This window comes from Manduca sexta, chromosome 11 (genome assembly GCF_014839805.1).
Source record: "Manduca sexta isolate Smith_Timp_Sample1 chromosome 11, JHU_Msex_v1.0, whole genome shotgun sequence".
NCBI lineage: Eukaryota > Metazoa > Arthropoda > Insecta > Lepidoptera > Sphingidae > Manduca > Manduca sexta.
The window spans coordinates 148,339-165,072 of record NC_051125.1 but is presented as its reverse complement, the minus strand read 5'-3'; the positions used below and the strand labels follow the sequence as shown (position 1 = coordinate 165,072).

At 35.8% G+C, this 16,734-nt stretch overlaps 1 protein-coding gene across 1 annotated transcript in view; it reads left to right on the top strand.

Moving 5' to 3' along the window:
- Nucleotides 1-16,734, top strand: part of LOC115445796 (breast cancer metastasis-suppressor 1-like protein) — a 122,069-nt gene that overhangs the window by 2,603 nt on the left and 102,732 nt on the right. The window lies entirely within an intron of this gene.

Below are 16,734 nucleotides of genomic sequence, written 5' to 3'. Positions count from 1 at the left end.
TTGAAAGGCCACACTGTTTGGCCATGTTAAATTTTATATTCGTTAGTGTTAATGTGTTAGAGAAATAGTTTATCCTACGAAATATAGCTGAAAAGGAATAACTTGTTGAGTATTAACTTTTAACACCAGTTTACTGTTAAATAAGGGTCAAATAGGTCAAGTTACGGTAAAACAGTCTTCATATTCAACTTCACATTCTTCTGTCTTAGTCTTCACATCGTTATGTTCTTTATACTTGCAAAGGTAAGTTTATAATGCTTATTATATAGACGTCTCAAAGTAGACTTAAGACTAATTTCTATAGCTAATTATAGTTACAATATTCAAATTCAAGAAATGGCCATAAAATCAGTATAATCCAGGTAAGTATCTGCATGAATATTTTGGTAAGAGTTTGTGTTATTTCCCTATAGATGTCGCTACCTTAATTTAGCTTAGCTGAACCTGCAAATAGTTTTATATTTCCTCCCTAGATGGCAGTACTCAGCGCATATTTCAATGAACGGAACTTTGTAGTAAAGTTGTAAGATAATGTTTCAGCGAATATTTACTTTGATAATGATTGAATTATGTGGTTTTTGGGATCTCATATTATTTAATGATGTATTTTGTAGTATATTTTGGTCATTTCGTACCTTTTATTAATAGGTCGATCTAAGAAGTGATACATTGAAGTGTTTGTTTATATTATGACCAACAAAATATCTATTTAAGAATTTATTAATCTAATTTTTTTTAATAATTCTCAATTACTCGAATGATTTAAACGTTAAATTGATTTCAAATACCATATATGTCACAATTTATACATAATTTTGTCTAATCAATATTATGTTTATTTAATTTATATTTAAATATAATGTGCGCAATAAAATAACATTAAACATATACACAGTGTATGTTTAAGCGTATGTTAAAAATCTCTGAAACAGTAGTGAATGGGCCCTCACAAAAGACATCAACGCATCGGCCGTTGGTCGTTGGTCGTTGCGTTTTGAACTCCTGAAACTGTCATGTTTGTATCGAAATCTACGTTAATTAATAAAAAAGTCGAAGAATGATTTATAAAATTAATGTAGAATTGTCGCTGATTGTAAAAGATGTATAACCTTTAATGTAACTATTGAATATCGTGGTTTTCAATATAGAATTACTTGTAAAATTGTGAGTGTCAAATACTATTTTAATATAATTTATAAATACTAATCTAACCTAATATTTGTTATGGAATTGGGTTTTATTATGTTCATAATATTAAAACGCTATTAACCGATAAAGATATTCCCACTTTATTGCATTTTGGCTCATACCAGTCAAGACGTAAAGTATAAAGTTGATATACTCCTATTTAACGACATTTATGGACGTCCTAAGTTACTTCCCTCCGGCCATCTCTACGTTATTGATGAACATTTTCCCGAAAGACATTGACGGCAAGAGATCTTAAATTCACAAGGTTTGAATATCGCCTTAACTTATTCTCGTGACTTCGTAACGCACCGGGGTTGAGACACGGATATGAAAAGCCAAACGAACACAGATATTCTGAAAAATAGTGACGTCTTCGCAAATTTCGGTATTTTATAACAGAACACCGGTTAAGGAGTTTTCTACCTTTCTTTCATGCACGTATAATGATTATCTCTGCACCAACCTAAAGTTGACTGGTAGAGAATGCCTATGGCACGAAGTCCGCCTGAATACGTTTGTGTATCAAGTGCTAAATAAATAAATAAACGGTCAAGTGTATGTGTTAGTGGTCAGTCCGGACAACCCACAACGCAAGACCTTTGGGTCTTTGTCGACTGTGAGAAGAAAAACTTATGGTAAAAGGGGAATACTTGTATTTGCCGTATATATCAAACTTTAAATCTGTCAATTGACGTAGATTATCTGTATTTTTTTCTACAATGTACCTTTGTCACATACGTATATAGGGTCATTTGACATTGCGTTAATAAATAAAGGCATGTACTTGCTTTCTTGGAAATAATAATTTACCATAGGTTATTTTGACCATAGACCAATAAAGAAGTAAAAGTTTAAAAAATATTAAAATAAAAAGTAATTTTAATTTTACTTGCCCTAAGCACACAACTGCTACACAAAGAGAATTTGTCGGAGCGGCAACATCATAGTACGTTCAGTCAGAAATATATTTACACACACCACATTTTCACTAAACTACAAAATGATCAAAAAATAAAAAACCAAAATACGGGATTTTCAGCAAAAATATTTGTTGATAATTTTTGGCATAAATGGCACTTGGTAACACAATGTAAAAATTAACTACTGTTATATAAAATTGATAAGTTTAATTTTGTAAATGTGCTATCGCCTATTTCTGAAAATTTTGAATCAATGAAAAACTATATTAACCTTGAGTGATTATAGCCATTGGTCCCGGGACGTCTCGTGTCTCCGGGGACGGGGAAGTCCGAGGACTTTTGGTAAATTTCGTTGTCTCAAGTCTTTTTGAATTGTCGAGATTTTCGAAACACCAGTATTATATTCAAGTTTTTATCCAAAGAAAAGATTTTTACGTGACCAGTTGTAAATATAACGTACATTACATGAAAAATGATTAAGATATAATATTAGATAAATATAGCAATTGGAATTTCACCTTAAACCACGTGCAACTAACATTAGCTTCTGTTATTCAATGTAATGGTTGCATCAACATTGCAAGGAAACGTCGTTAAGGGCACATCGGAGAATATGCCATAACGACTTCCAAGGTTTTGTAGTCTATCAGTTCTAATTAAGACAGCATGGAAGACGAAGGAACATGACCTCTAGTTATAAAATTCCCGCCCTTAACATGTCAATTTTATATAGAGCTGATATTGTTCAAGATACATACATACATACATAGTATCACGCCTTTATCCCATAGGGGTAGGCAGAGACTATAGATTGCCACTTTGCACGGTCCTGGCATACTTCTCGCGCTTCCTCAACCTTCATTAATCCTTTCATGCATTCCCTCCGGTTCCGGGTACTTTTGACCTGGCCTTTACTGAGAATGTCAGATATCTGACATTCGAAGGTTCGGTGCGGTCGACCCCTACCGGCTCTTCCATCCACATTCGCCTTATAAACCCTCTTTGTCAGTCTCTTATCATCCATCCTCTCCAAATGCCCAAACCACCTTAGCATATTGTTCAAGATGAAAGGGTGTTTTATCTTTTAGCATTTGTATTCGACTCCGCTCGTGTTAAAATATATGCGGGATAAAAGTCGCGCTTTATATTTTCCGGGAAAAAATAGCCTATAGTATTCAGGAGTAATGTAGCTTCCTATTAGTGAGAAAGAAATCAAAATCTGTTTAGTAGTACCTGAGATTAACGCGTCCAAACAAATTCTTCAGCTTTATATATTAATATAGATTAGTAAAGAATGCCAGTGCCCAATGAGACAGATTTATACACAGCTGATATTTATAACTACAAAATTATAGTTTTACTACAAAGCCACATTTCAGTATGAGCTGGTGGTAGATCTCTCATATGTGAGAGTCCGCCTGGGTAGTTGCCACCACAATATCCATTTCTACCGCCAAGCAGCAGTGTTTACTCACTGTTGTGTTCCGGTTTGAAGGACATTGTAGCCAGTGTAACTACTGGACATAATAATTAACATCTCACGTCTTAGGATGGCGAGCGCAGTGGAATACTAAACAATACTTTTTAATTCAAGGTGTTGGATGGTGTTTCTATTGTTTATGGGTGGTCGTATCGCTTACCATCAGGCGAACGGCAAGCTCGTCTCGTCATTGAAATCAATAAAAAAAATAAGCCCACGTCCGCGTAATACACACAGCCTTGTATTGAAATGTCGTCAGGCCGTGTATTTGGGTTGTGTATTGATTTTAACGGCACGGCACGCGGCAGGCGGCATGCGGCAGGCGGATACGGCTTCCTTATCCGTCGCTCACGGCCGACGGGTGACTGTCCAATATACCACGGATAATGTACAGTCAGACTCAAAAGTCTACGCTAGTAAAGCAAATGTATGAATTGCAATTTGTTTGATTCATTGATTTGTTTTTTTATTTCCGTTTCGTTCGCCCTAGAACATGAAGGCTGCAAAGTCTTTGAAACGTCGAGAGTACAAATTAAACGAATGGTGGAAGAAATCCGTAAAGTACCTTTGTGTCAATGTTGAACATTTGCATAAAAATAAGAAACCATTAAAGGGGGCTTGGCTGTAAGTAATCTACGTTTTATCGCGCTGTGCTTCTGCTGTGGAGTCCGATAGTTAATTTTTCTGCAACTGTAAAAGTAATAGTATCAGTATTAAAATCATCACAAACTTTGCTAAAATAGGAGTTAATACAAAACAAGTACAGTTGGTACAAGACAAAAGCAACAGTAACTTTGACTGTCAGTAAAGAATTGAGAATGTCAGATTTTAATATTTAATATTTGGTAGCCATTGCCAAGGATATCGAGTACCGTAGCCGAGGTGCTCAACCCGCGACAGCAGACTTTGCAGTGTGTCGCGTTCTTGTATATCTGATATATACAGTCATACAGGCCGATATAATTCCTCTCTCACCAATTTAACTTTTACCCTTTCCGAAGTTTATTTAAGACGAGCTAGCCCCTCACAACTGCAATTAAACAGTTATACCACCAGGGTTACGAAGTAAAAAAACGATTGCAGGGAATAACACGACACTTGTCGCTTCAATGTCGATTGCAGACCGAATAAGCTAAATTAGTTGAGCATAGCTTGCATATCTGAGAGTTTTTGTCTTGTGTGCGGACAATAAACTATGAAATGCAATGAAATTACATAAAATTAAATGAAATAATTTATATTCCTGCCTATGTTCTATGAGTTAACCAAAAAAGTAAATAACCAAAAAACATTAAAGCTTCGTTTTCGATTGCGATCACATAGGACATGTCTCATAATTTTTTTTATAATTACAATGGGTACACTGTTTTCGAACTGTAACACTGCAGTCTGGGTACCTTCAACTCGACCATTAAGACTTTAATTACCTGAACATTATCGTTTAACATGGGAATATCCCTGCCAATAGCTAAAACAATTTGAAATTTTGTACAACTGTAAAATGTATGTAGATATTGTAACTGACTTTTCGGATGACCAATAGTGTCCCCCGTGACCATGAAGGCTGCAGTCTTCGAAACGTCGGGAGAAAATTATAATATAAATGACCACCATAAAATCCGTGAAATAGTTTTAATTTAATAGGAATATCTATTTACAGAATTTGGCCGAAGTCACTTATCTTAACCATTCTACTAACTAAAACTCTGCCATGTTATTTTATCACCCTCATATCGAAGGTATAAGGCATACAACTGCAACTCTCACAGGAGTCAGCTCTTGGGTAGAGAGTCCTGTAGTCCAAGGAATGGGATCGCGATAAGATCATGTTCGTAAATAGAAGACCGCACGTTGGTCTCTTAGGCACTCTTTGGCTGGCAGCGGTCACTCGCCCGCTGCCAGTAGGCCGAAATTTGGAATGTTTTTAGATAGACAATTAAATGTTTACGACCCTCTCGTAGTAACCGGTTTGCCGTTATGCGTTGTCCTATCACGGGTGCCTTTTTTTTACCTGCCCCTCTGTTCAAAGAGAATTAGCAAATAAAGTTCTGTGAGAAATGAACTGGTGTTAGAAAAAACAAACAATAGGGACATCTAACGCCTTCAGGTTATTTGTGTAATGCGAGATGTTCTTGGCTTTTAATGGTGTTTTTATTCCTGATTGGGTTTTGTTAATAATGTTTGCGTTTGTTTTTTCCAATGTTATTACAGCGGACATTGGGAAGATTGTTATACAAAAACTCTGCGCTTATGCGATGTTTGCTCAATCTTCCGTGAAAAAGTAAACATCAATTTAAAATACTTCATGTTTTTTCGATATCGAGATTAGCACGTTTAATGCGCATATTAGCATATTTTCTGCGTTATTTTTGTATTAATATCTAATGACGCAGTGACATCTTATCATACGGACATTTCAAATGAAGCAACGACTGGTAATAACTTTTGGAGCATAAATTTGATTCTGATGTTCGATCTATAACTAATAATACTGTTTAATATCTTGTATTTTTTTAAAGTATACATTGGAACACACGCTATTGGCGAACAATACGCGGGATAAGTTGGTGATAAAAATGACTATGAAGTATAAGTAACGAATCTTCAAAAAATCAGGGGTTACAGTTTTGTTTAAAGCAAATTTCTATAAAAAATGTGAACAGCGAACGTTTGTGTTTTGAAATTCATGTACGTCATTGAACACTGGAAATATGGCGCAAAATATTCGTGCTAAGGGTACTGATAAAGATTTTAACTGCTAATAATATAAAAAAAAAAAAATTGACGCGTTGTCTGCCTAAAAGCAAGAATAATAACTGGATAAGGGCGGGGGTTGTTTGGGTAAACGGTATTCTATCTAAACAAAACTCAACATTCACATGTCACTTCACGTTGTCTTTCTGTAAAACAATAGTGTGTGGTATTGCTCCGGCATAGTTGGGTTTGGTATTAGTTGTGCGCTCCTATATCTACCCGTAGAAAGATCGAGCCATTGTGTGTGACGAATTTCAGTAAATATTCTGCCTTATTCGTGCTCAAGAATCTCTCTACATCATGGGTCTTAATATGGTCTCCCAATAACAGAAATGTATACCCTATTTAGGGACGGTGTAGTTTTCTTTTTGTAAAACATTATGTAGCGCTGTTTTTATATTGCACATTACATTTTCCTCATATCCCTCACCTCTTCCAGGGTATTTTTGCTAAAATAGTTAATGTATAGACACGGATTTTTTTAAATTTTATTTTACTATGTATAGATTATAATCAGCTACCTATAATAACGTATAAAAGGATTGAAAATACGTATTATATTCACATAATTTGGCGAATTGATAATATAATATTATGAATAAGAATACACATAGACAGGTATATTTGTGGCGACCGTCGAGGGACACGTCTTGGAGTTGACTGCACTTGTTAGCAGGTCTAGTGTCCTGTGTAAATTAATAAAGAGAGATCAGGGACCTCCATATCAAAGTACGGTGGTGTTTCAGAAGCGATGAAAGGCTAATCACAATACGTACAAACATATATAACCCCACATGGCGTGATGTTTGTGTAACACGCACATGTTTGTGAACAAAGAACGTGTCATCGACACTGGGGCGTTGCCGGCGCGTGACGTCACGTCCGGCGGACGCGGCCGTACCCGCGGCCCGCGCTCGCCGGGATGCGCGCGCGCACTGCGGACGCTTCACGAGTTGATTTACTGTAATGAAATTGTTTCAGGTGATTATGTTTTGATTTATTATTCCGTTGAATGGATAAAGTACAATTTCATTCAATAAAATAATATAGAGGATCATTATTTGATGATTTATTTTGTAATTGATGTAAATATTTCAGGGGAATTATGAAGGTGATTTAGAAAATTAAATGGGTTGAATATTTTCATTTCTAATAATAATTGGGATTAGTTTGGCCTTACCTTAAGTTTTCTGCGTTTTGTTATAAAGAAGTCGATATTTTGACACGCTCTACGGATATTTGCAACGTGTTAGGGTGTTTTTGAACATAAAAACAACCTGGGAACCTAGAGAAATTTACTTGTACCTTTATTCTGGATTGCACTGAAAAATGTAAGTCGAAGGTGTAATGAAAGAGAATTTTATATTGTCATTTTTATAAAGGATTTACTAGTCTTTGGGTTTTTGCGGGAAAATCTTGATTATCGCTACCGGCCAACTCCTTAGTAGATTAGATCGTTGTGTTTTCCAATCTAACCACTCTTTAAACCACCTGTACAGCAAATCTGTATGACTCAACTTCTGTATCATGTTATTGGGTGAAGTGCAGTACTTTGTATTTGAAATTTCGGATGAAGTTTTTCTATACGTGCATGGATAAGTGACCCAACTGCAGCTGATGGTAAGTGAAGTGGGGTCCAATAGAATGTCGATTGACGAGAGATGATTACCCCTCGACAGTCGACATACTTATGCCGGCCTGTTGGAACCGGATATACACAAGCTGATTCCGGAATGCGACACACTTACGTGGGCCACTATGGAGTGTTTTAAAATGGGTGTCGTTACTCTTTTTATCCATAAACTTAGTGTAACTTGTGCATTGATCGACTGTCCAGCCGTGACCCTTATCATCGGCGAAGCGGTTTGCTCGTCCCGGAATTATTTTATGCAGATAGCAACACAATTCAATCTAATGCAGTTGAGTAATCAAATGTTAGCACAATGCACGGTAAGTGTGTGACGCCGGCGCCTTGTGATCTCTGACAATGCTGCGTGTTTAGCGGACGTGGATGTGACGTCACGGCTCAGGTTACCATTGTTCGTATGTGGGTCAGTGGCGCGGGCTCTTTATGTATTTATATGTGTTTAAATACGCATTTGCTAATACATGATTAAATGAAAAAAAAAACGATGTAAAATTAAATGACGAGGTTCTCCCTCGAACGCATCCGATCTAACATAGTTTGAGATATGTGGGTGTAAAAGCGTTTATGTATATTTGCTGCGGTTAAAGGTTTTTTTAAGGTATAAGTTGGAGACGACCTGCAGACTGCAGCTACAGACGGCATAGCGGCGTGCGGCTGTGGTCGACCAAATCATTACCTGCGGTCGCTCCTAGACGCATTATTTCAATCAAAACTGTCATTTTATCTGTAAATTTATTCGAGATAATAATTATTGTTTCATTGAATCCTACTGTATTATTTTATGTGTGTGAAATGTCTCGCTTGTAGAATTCTGTAGCTGTGGATTTCAGGTCGTCTCGGACTTGTACCTTTATAGAGTCACATCGGCTTTTGTATACCAGAATTATGCTCTATAATCCTATTAAGGCTGTAGTATTTAGTAGAGTAGAATACATGTCTCATTCGTATTGTGTCGTAAAAGTCGATTAAGGTAGTTTGATCACAAGAACCTACCAACAATGATACGTGATATTTATCACAAAGTTACAAATACAAGTTATAAATACACTACACTCGTTATTTTGTGACAATAAATTATGATGCTAGGTAGGCTAGGTCATTAATATTCTAGTTTGTTCATAAAAGTGTTTACTTTATCATTTAAACCATTAATTTCTCTACACACACATAAAAACAACAAAAATAATTGTATGACTTGACTCTTTGCAGTGCCTTTCCAACTAATGATGATTGGCAGTCAGTTAAACATATCTTTGCCCTTTGCAAAGCAAAATATCTATTCTCCATACAATCGCGAATGTTCCTTATTACTTGACTGGTATAAGCCTTTTCTAGACTGAATATGACAATGTTTGCTTACTTGTCAGAAAAAGACAAAACAGGCGTAATTTCTCCGCAAACATACATTGAAAACGTACATAGAATGAGTGTGATTTTGTTTTCAGGCTATATAGATATTATTCAAAGATTTTCTCTTTATAAATATCACAAAGGCACGTAAAATTCCTTCGTGAAAACCGCAAACCGAGTTATATGTTTTATATGAACTATTTTCGGAGCACGCGCAAATGGAAGCCGAGTGACCGCAATCCTTGACGTACATCAATGTATAAAATGTATGTACGTATGACTTTGCAGTTTGTTCATTTATAAAACAAAGCACCATTGCGGAACGATTTAAGGGAAACGGCATCATGTATGTAAAACGACGATACTTTCTGGAGACCTAAACAGGCCCTTTTCTTTTCTAATTACATAGGGTTTAGGGTCGGTAGGGTATCTACGATTCTTTTGCTGTCGTTGGTTGGTTCTTATCGATTATCGATGATTTGTTGGTTCCTTTGCCGGCCATTGCTGTAAAAAAAATGATGAATGGTATACAGACTTATTAGTAGAAGCATATTGTATATTATATACAGGATCATTTTGTCATTGCATCAATAAGTGAAACTACAAACTTGTCTTTGTCTTTGCTAACATTGTACCAAAAATTATCCATGAATGACGAATTTTTCAGCAAAAAGCCCGGTTTTACTTTTCTGATTTTATGATATTTTTGCAGTTTAGTGCAAAGAGGCGTGTGTGTAAATGTATTTCTGACTGAAAGTGTGGTGTTGCTGTTGGGAAAAATTCTCTTAGAGCAGTAGTGGCATTAGGTTTAAGAAGATCAGTACGCATGTGGTTTCATTTAGGTAGTCAGTTTATTTATTTTGTATCCATAATATTTATTTTAGCCATCCGTAAATATACTACAAGACCTTTTAAATACGGGAATTACGGTGTACCAGCTATACTACAATACTTAGTACATGAATATTAAATCATATCTTACCCACAAAAAGTATCAATTAGAAAAGACTAATGACCTGATCCACAGCTTCAGAGTAAACCCCAATTGACACATAAATATATAAGTCTACCAAAAACAAAAGTCACACTCCAATCTATGTCCACAAATAAATGGTAATAAATTAAGTATTATTTACATTCGTTGTTTAATACGATGTCATGTAACATTTACTCGGTGCTTCTGAAACAAGCCCATAGCCTTTAACCATTGTTATATTAGTACACAAAGCATTTAATTATAAAAGCTTCAAGTGAGAAAGGCATTAGAACGTATTAAAGTTATTTGCATATTCGTGAAACCGTGTCTGAAGTTGGGCGGGCGGGCGTTCTTAGAGCGGTCCAAGATGATTAAAGATGGACTTCATTTGAATCCGATTAAAACTTCCTTTTGCAACTGAGATTTGCAATGAAAGTAAACTCCTATAAAATGTTTAACAACACAATTAATAATAAAAAAAATCATAAATATTTTTGCATTGACTGATTAACAGATTGCACAGTTTGAACCAATGGCTCTTGCCCCATAAAAATTGGCAAGCGTTCCTTTTAAAACGTAGGTAAAATCGTATATTTCGATTCGAAAATACATATTAATTCTTCGTGACATTCAATATGTCGAAAGGTTCGCCTAGTTGCATTTCGGCATAACTTTTTTGGCGCTAAAAGGCGGACGTATCTATGCATGCGTATGGTATCTTGTATACCTTCAATTAGTAGATTACATTAATTTAGTAACTAGCATGATAGCTTAGTTGAGAATGAACCGGAATGTAAAGACGAGAGTCTGTAGCCTCAAAACCCAAGGCACATACCTCTATTTTCTCGAAGTTATATACGTATTGTTCAATTCTCGTCTGATTTAACAGTGAAGAAAAACATGGCTAGGAAATCTACATACCTGAAAATTCTTCATAAGAATTTCGATGGTATGCGAAGTCTATCAACCCGCACTAGGCCAGCGTGGTGGACCTAAGACCTAAACCCTCGCAGTAATAGAAGCCCATGCTCAGCAGTGGACGGTATATTATATGGAGCTGATATTATTACTCTGTCAGCACATATTTGCCAAGGAATCTTGTTATAAACCACACGTGATTATCATACAGTCAACGAACCCCTGGGGGCAATTAGAGGCGCGCGACAAAATGACCCCAGAATTAGTGTGGAACGGTAACGTGCGGCCGAATTGGTTCAACGGCCCGGCGGTCGACGGCCACGTAGCGTACATTATGTATTCATTTGTTTCAAAAATCATGTATCAATTTTGTTACAGTATTCGACAATATTATTAGATAAAGAAATCATTAGTGTGTGATACAATGAAGTAATGCTGAGGTATAGACGATGCTTACAGAGTTTGTGTAACAGATATTTATTTATTTCTAAAGGCAATGTATGATTATTGACTGTTAGTAATGTAAAAATTTGCTTTAATTAACTGTAGAGGACACTCGATACTGAAGTCACCGTGGCCTTTGGCACGACAAGGATGCAAAAAACTCACAAGTTTAGCCCTCGAAAGTGATAAAAGAAGCGTATAAACTACATATTATATACTTGCATGGGGCATTTATTTCATCCCGGCGGTAGAGTAGGGAGCGAGTCTATCGCCACATCGGACAATAAATACAATCTGTGACAACTCATGTATTTCTGTCAAATTGAAATACTTACACACATCGATATATATGTACTAGAATATACGTCATAGTACGAGATCCCACTGCAGAATTAGTGCACTCATCGAGTACATGTTAAAAACTACATTCTTACACATATTTATGCTTAGAAGAATATATATCTACTAGGTTGCCTATTAAAACTTGGCCGCAAATATTTTAATTAAATTATTGTTAATTGATTTTCGGAAAACATTTCATTCATTTGTTTTTCAAATAAAATAGCGTCCACTTCATGACAATACACATAAAGACTCTGAAAACCACGGTTGCCGCGCACTTGGCCGCACCTCTTCGCAGCCAGGTGTAAGCAGGTATGACTATGATACATTTACTCGTTCATAATGTATATTTATTAGCTATACATCAAATTAAAGCTGATTTTTCTGTTGATCATGATACACGGTTGCCTAATTAAATCTAGCCGCAAATAAGGGTTGCCGACTCTTAAAATGATAAATATTGAAGGTAGAGTGAAGAGAGCTAGCGCGTAATATTACCAGTCAGAAAAGGATAGCGAGTACTAGCTGTACGACACTTTTTGAGGCCATTGCGCATACGCCTGATGACCGTGTTCTCAACCACCAGTTAAAACAATAGTAGATACAACTTAATAAATACTCCAAAAAGTCTTCTCAAAATGATAAATGTAAAATTACCACAATAAATTACTATCCATTAAAAATAAAATTAGGGTTACTCACGTAAAATAAAATTTTATTGTGCAAGTACTGTTTGAGTAAATATTATATTTTATTCAAGTATTCAATAACTTATTACATATAAATGAAGCATAAGTAACTCAATGATAATACAATGATATTATATTAACAATTGAATCTACCTATGACTTTGGATATCATACAGCGTGTCTTAAAAAAAATACATTTTTAAAGCATAAAGATACAGAAGAATTCTACATGGTTTCTGGGAGATTCAGCTGCCATGCAAGTTGAAAATGTTCTCTGTGATTCCACGAACAAATCTTCCGATAATGACGATAATTATGATATTTCTAGCGATGAAAGTTATGAAAGTGATAGCTTCTATGATAGTGAAAATGAAAGCTCTGATGGTTCAGATTTTTAAATAAAATTTACGGATAGATAAGATACGTTTGTTTAATTTTTGAGTTACTTAAATGCTTCATTTATATGTAATAAGTTATTGAATACTTGAATAAAATATAATATTTACTCAAACAGTACTTGCGCAATAAAATTTTATTTTACGTGAGTAACCCTAATTTTATTTTTAATGGATAGTAATTTATTGTGGTAATTTTTACATTTATCATTTTGAGAAGACTTTTTGGAGTATTTATTAAGTTGTATCTACTATTGTTTTAACTGGTGGTTGAGAACACGATCATCAGGCGTATGCGCAATGGCTCAAAAAGTGTCGTACAGCTAGTACTCGCTATCCTTTCTGACTGGTAATATTACGCGCCAGCTCTCTTCACTCTACCTTCAATATTTATCATTTTTAAGAGTCGGCAACCCTTATTTGCGGCTAGATTTAATTAGGCAACCGTGTATCATGATCAACAGAAAAACAGCTTTAATTTGATGTATAGCTAATAAATATACATTATGAACGAGTAAATGTATCATAGTCATACCTGCTTACACCTGGCTGCGAAGAGGTGCGGCCAAGTGCGCAACGGCAACCGTGGTTTTTCAGAGTCTTTATGTGTATTGTCATGAAGTGGACGCTATTTTATTTGAAAACAAATGAATGAAATGTTTTCCGAAAAATCAATTAACAATAATTTAATTAAAAATATTTGCGGCCAAGTTTTAATAGGCAACCTAGTAGATATATATTCTTCTAAGCATAAATATGTGTAAGAATGTAGTTTTTAACATATACTCGATGAGCGCACTAATTCTGCAGCGGGATCTTAGACTATCAGCACTTCCACAATTTTCTATTTATTCACACGCCGAAATATAAAAGTCTGAAGTATATTATTTTTTTCACCGCAATGTGCTACCTAATCCTACCTACGCAATACTCGCTGCTATATGGCATCATACCACGCATTTTTTGCGTATACCGGCGCGGATTATTCCCGCAGTGCGGCTTACCCGGGCACAAAGTAAAAGTTAAACCATAACTTTCAGTGTGGATATAAAGGCACACAGCGGTGCTTGCATTGCTAAAACGACCCCATCGCGTCAAGAGTGCCGGGTCCTTTGGTTTTTCATTTCCCGCACAAATTTTGAACGATGATTCCTGATTCTAGTATGTGTACTATTTTACTATGATGTGAAGTAATTAGTGTAAGGGTGTTTGTGTTATGTTTAATATTGCTGTAATGTTCTTTAGTTACATGATATGTATTTTTTTAGTTATAGGTATGAGCAGCCACAGTAAAGCAAGCTCCCTTCTCATTTCATTACTATGTAACCTTAAAAAAAAAGTTATTTGTAAGTTAGTATGGATGATGTTTTAAAAATAATATCAGCCTTTACCGCCTCATTGTTCTAGTAGCTATACACGTGGGTTATCCAAGAGGTCTTAGGTTCAAGATCCAGGTCGGGCAACATCTTTCGTGGAATTTTCTAACCCGATTTCACAGGGACTGAATCCTATAGATGAGGATGACGTTAAGCAGATGGCTGATCGAAAAACGAGCCGAGTTTATCCTTTTGTCGGAGCATATAAAAATCAATATGAACTTTAATGTATAAATATTGTGCCAATAATGGGTACCCTCATTCAGTTCTTTACTGCATTACGTACAGCGTTAGTAACACTGCAGCACTAATTTTCAATGGACAGATCGGACCTTAAGTCGTGTGCCAATTAAAAATATCTTTTTACTAAATCTTTGGTATAGTATGTTGCTTCGAGCCCCACATTGTAGTCAGATAAGGATTGGAAAATAATAATATCAACTCTGTATATAATACCACCTGCCTCAGTGGCGTAGTTGTATCACGGTACGACTGTTTAAGTCTCGGGTTGGATCCTCGGTTCAGATAAAATTATATTGGGTTTTTCTACTCAATATCTGGAATGACGCCCAATAGGTTCGCCCCCTATCACATAATGGGACGGAATACACACGGCGAAAAGCGGATGCACCAGATGCTAACCCTTCCATATAAAAGGGGTGAGTGTGTGTACGAACTTGTGTAATATTGCCATAGATGTTAATATAAAGTCTTCTAGTTCGACTGCTCGCAATACATAGATTTTTGCGTTCATCAATGAAATGACTGGACAATGAGCTATCCGGTGTATTATGTTTGAAAACGACGGCGAATGACGTAGGTTAATTAATTTAACCTGTGATTAATACAGACCTCACTATTAAAGAATAGAATACTTTGCCAGTTTTATTTTTCATACGCAGTTTATAAGTAAAAAATTTAGAATATGGAACTATTTTTCATTTATGTCCATGTTGCCACTGTTTATTTTATAACATTAGTCTATTTCAGGCCAGTATAACGTTATGTTACTGGTGGTAGGTTTCTCATATGTGAGGGCCCGCCTGGGTAGGTACCACTGCATTGTGTAATTCTGCCGCCAAGCAGTAGTGTAGTCACTGTTGTGTTCCGGTTTGAACAACATTGTAGCCAGTGTTACTACTACAAATAATAAGACTTAATATCTCATGTCTCAAGATGGCGAGCGCAGTGGAATACTAAACAATACTTCGTAATTCAAGGTGTTGGATGGCGGTTCTACTGTTTTTGACTTACTATCAGGCGAACGGCAAGCTCGTCTCGTCAATCAAAGCAATGAAAAAAATATCCATGTTGCCACTGTTTATCATAACATTTGTCTCCTTCAAGTCAGTATAACGTTGAGCACTCTCCCGGATCAGACATGGTCTGGAATGTGCATCGTATTATACATTCCGAGCACACGGTGTTTGCTTTCCTAACAAATCTCTAGGATCCGTTGTGTCTCGTGTACAGTGTGCGTACAGGTATTTGAATTTAAAATGTTACTATAAATACAAAATTTAATCTTATATGGTCGAATAGGTTTAATAGGAATAAAGGAGAGAATAGGGATAAAATTACTCATATTATTACATAATATGCAGATCGAATGATTTTTATCTCGTAGCTTCATTATTGCTTATATTGAAGTGAAATTATTTATAATTTTCTTGGCGTCATAGCGGCTTAAGGTTCACTCTGGAAAGCTGGGAATTTTTTGTTGAATAGCGGGATATTTACTCAGCATCGTGGTGGTTCAGGGTATAATCACAGAAAGCTGGATACTCTTTGTTGAATAGCTCAATATTTACCTATAGTCTAGCAATGAAATGGTGATAGCATCTGCTCTCCTAAACCATGAGACCCAATGTTACAAGCGTTCCTATTTAATGTTCAATTCTTGTATTTTATACAATTTAAAATGGCCCCAAAAAGGAAATTTGCACTTCAGGTGGTTAATATAATGGTGTAGCAGAATATAAAAAAAAATATAAAAATACTGCCTTGAGAATATATATTTTACACTTTATATAATGACGTAAATATTTAAGAGCGAGCATGTCTTCCTTTTTAGCCATGAAAACAATATCTACTACCTCTAACTATAGCCTATATTACAGTGATCCGTTTTACGCAACAAATATATCGCTCATTATAGTATGAGAGTAATCTAAAAACTTTAAACCGCTCCAGGCAGTATGATGCGCTTTTATATCGACCTTAATCTCTCGCAAAGCACCTTGACGCCGAG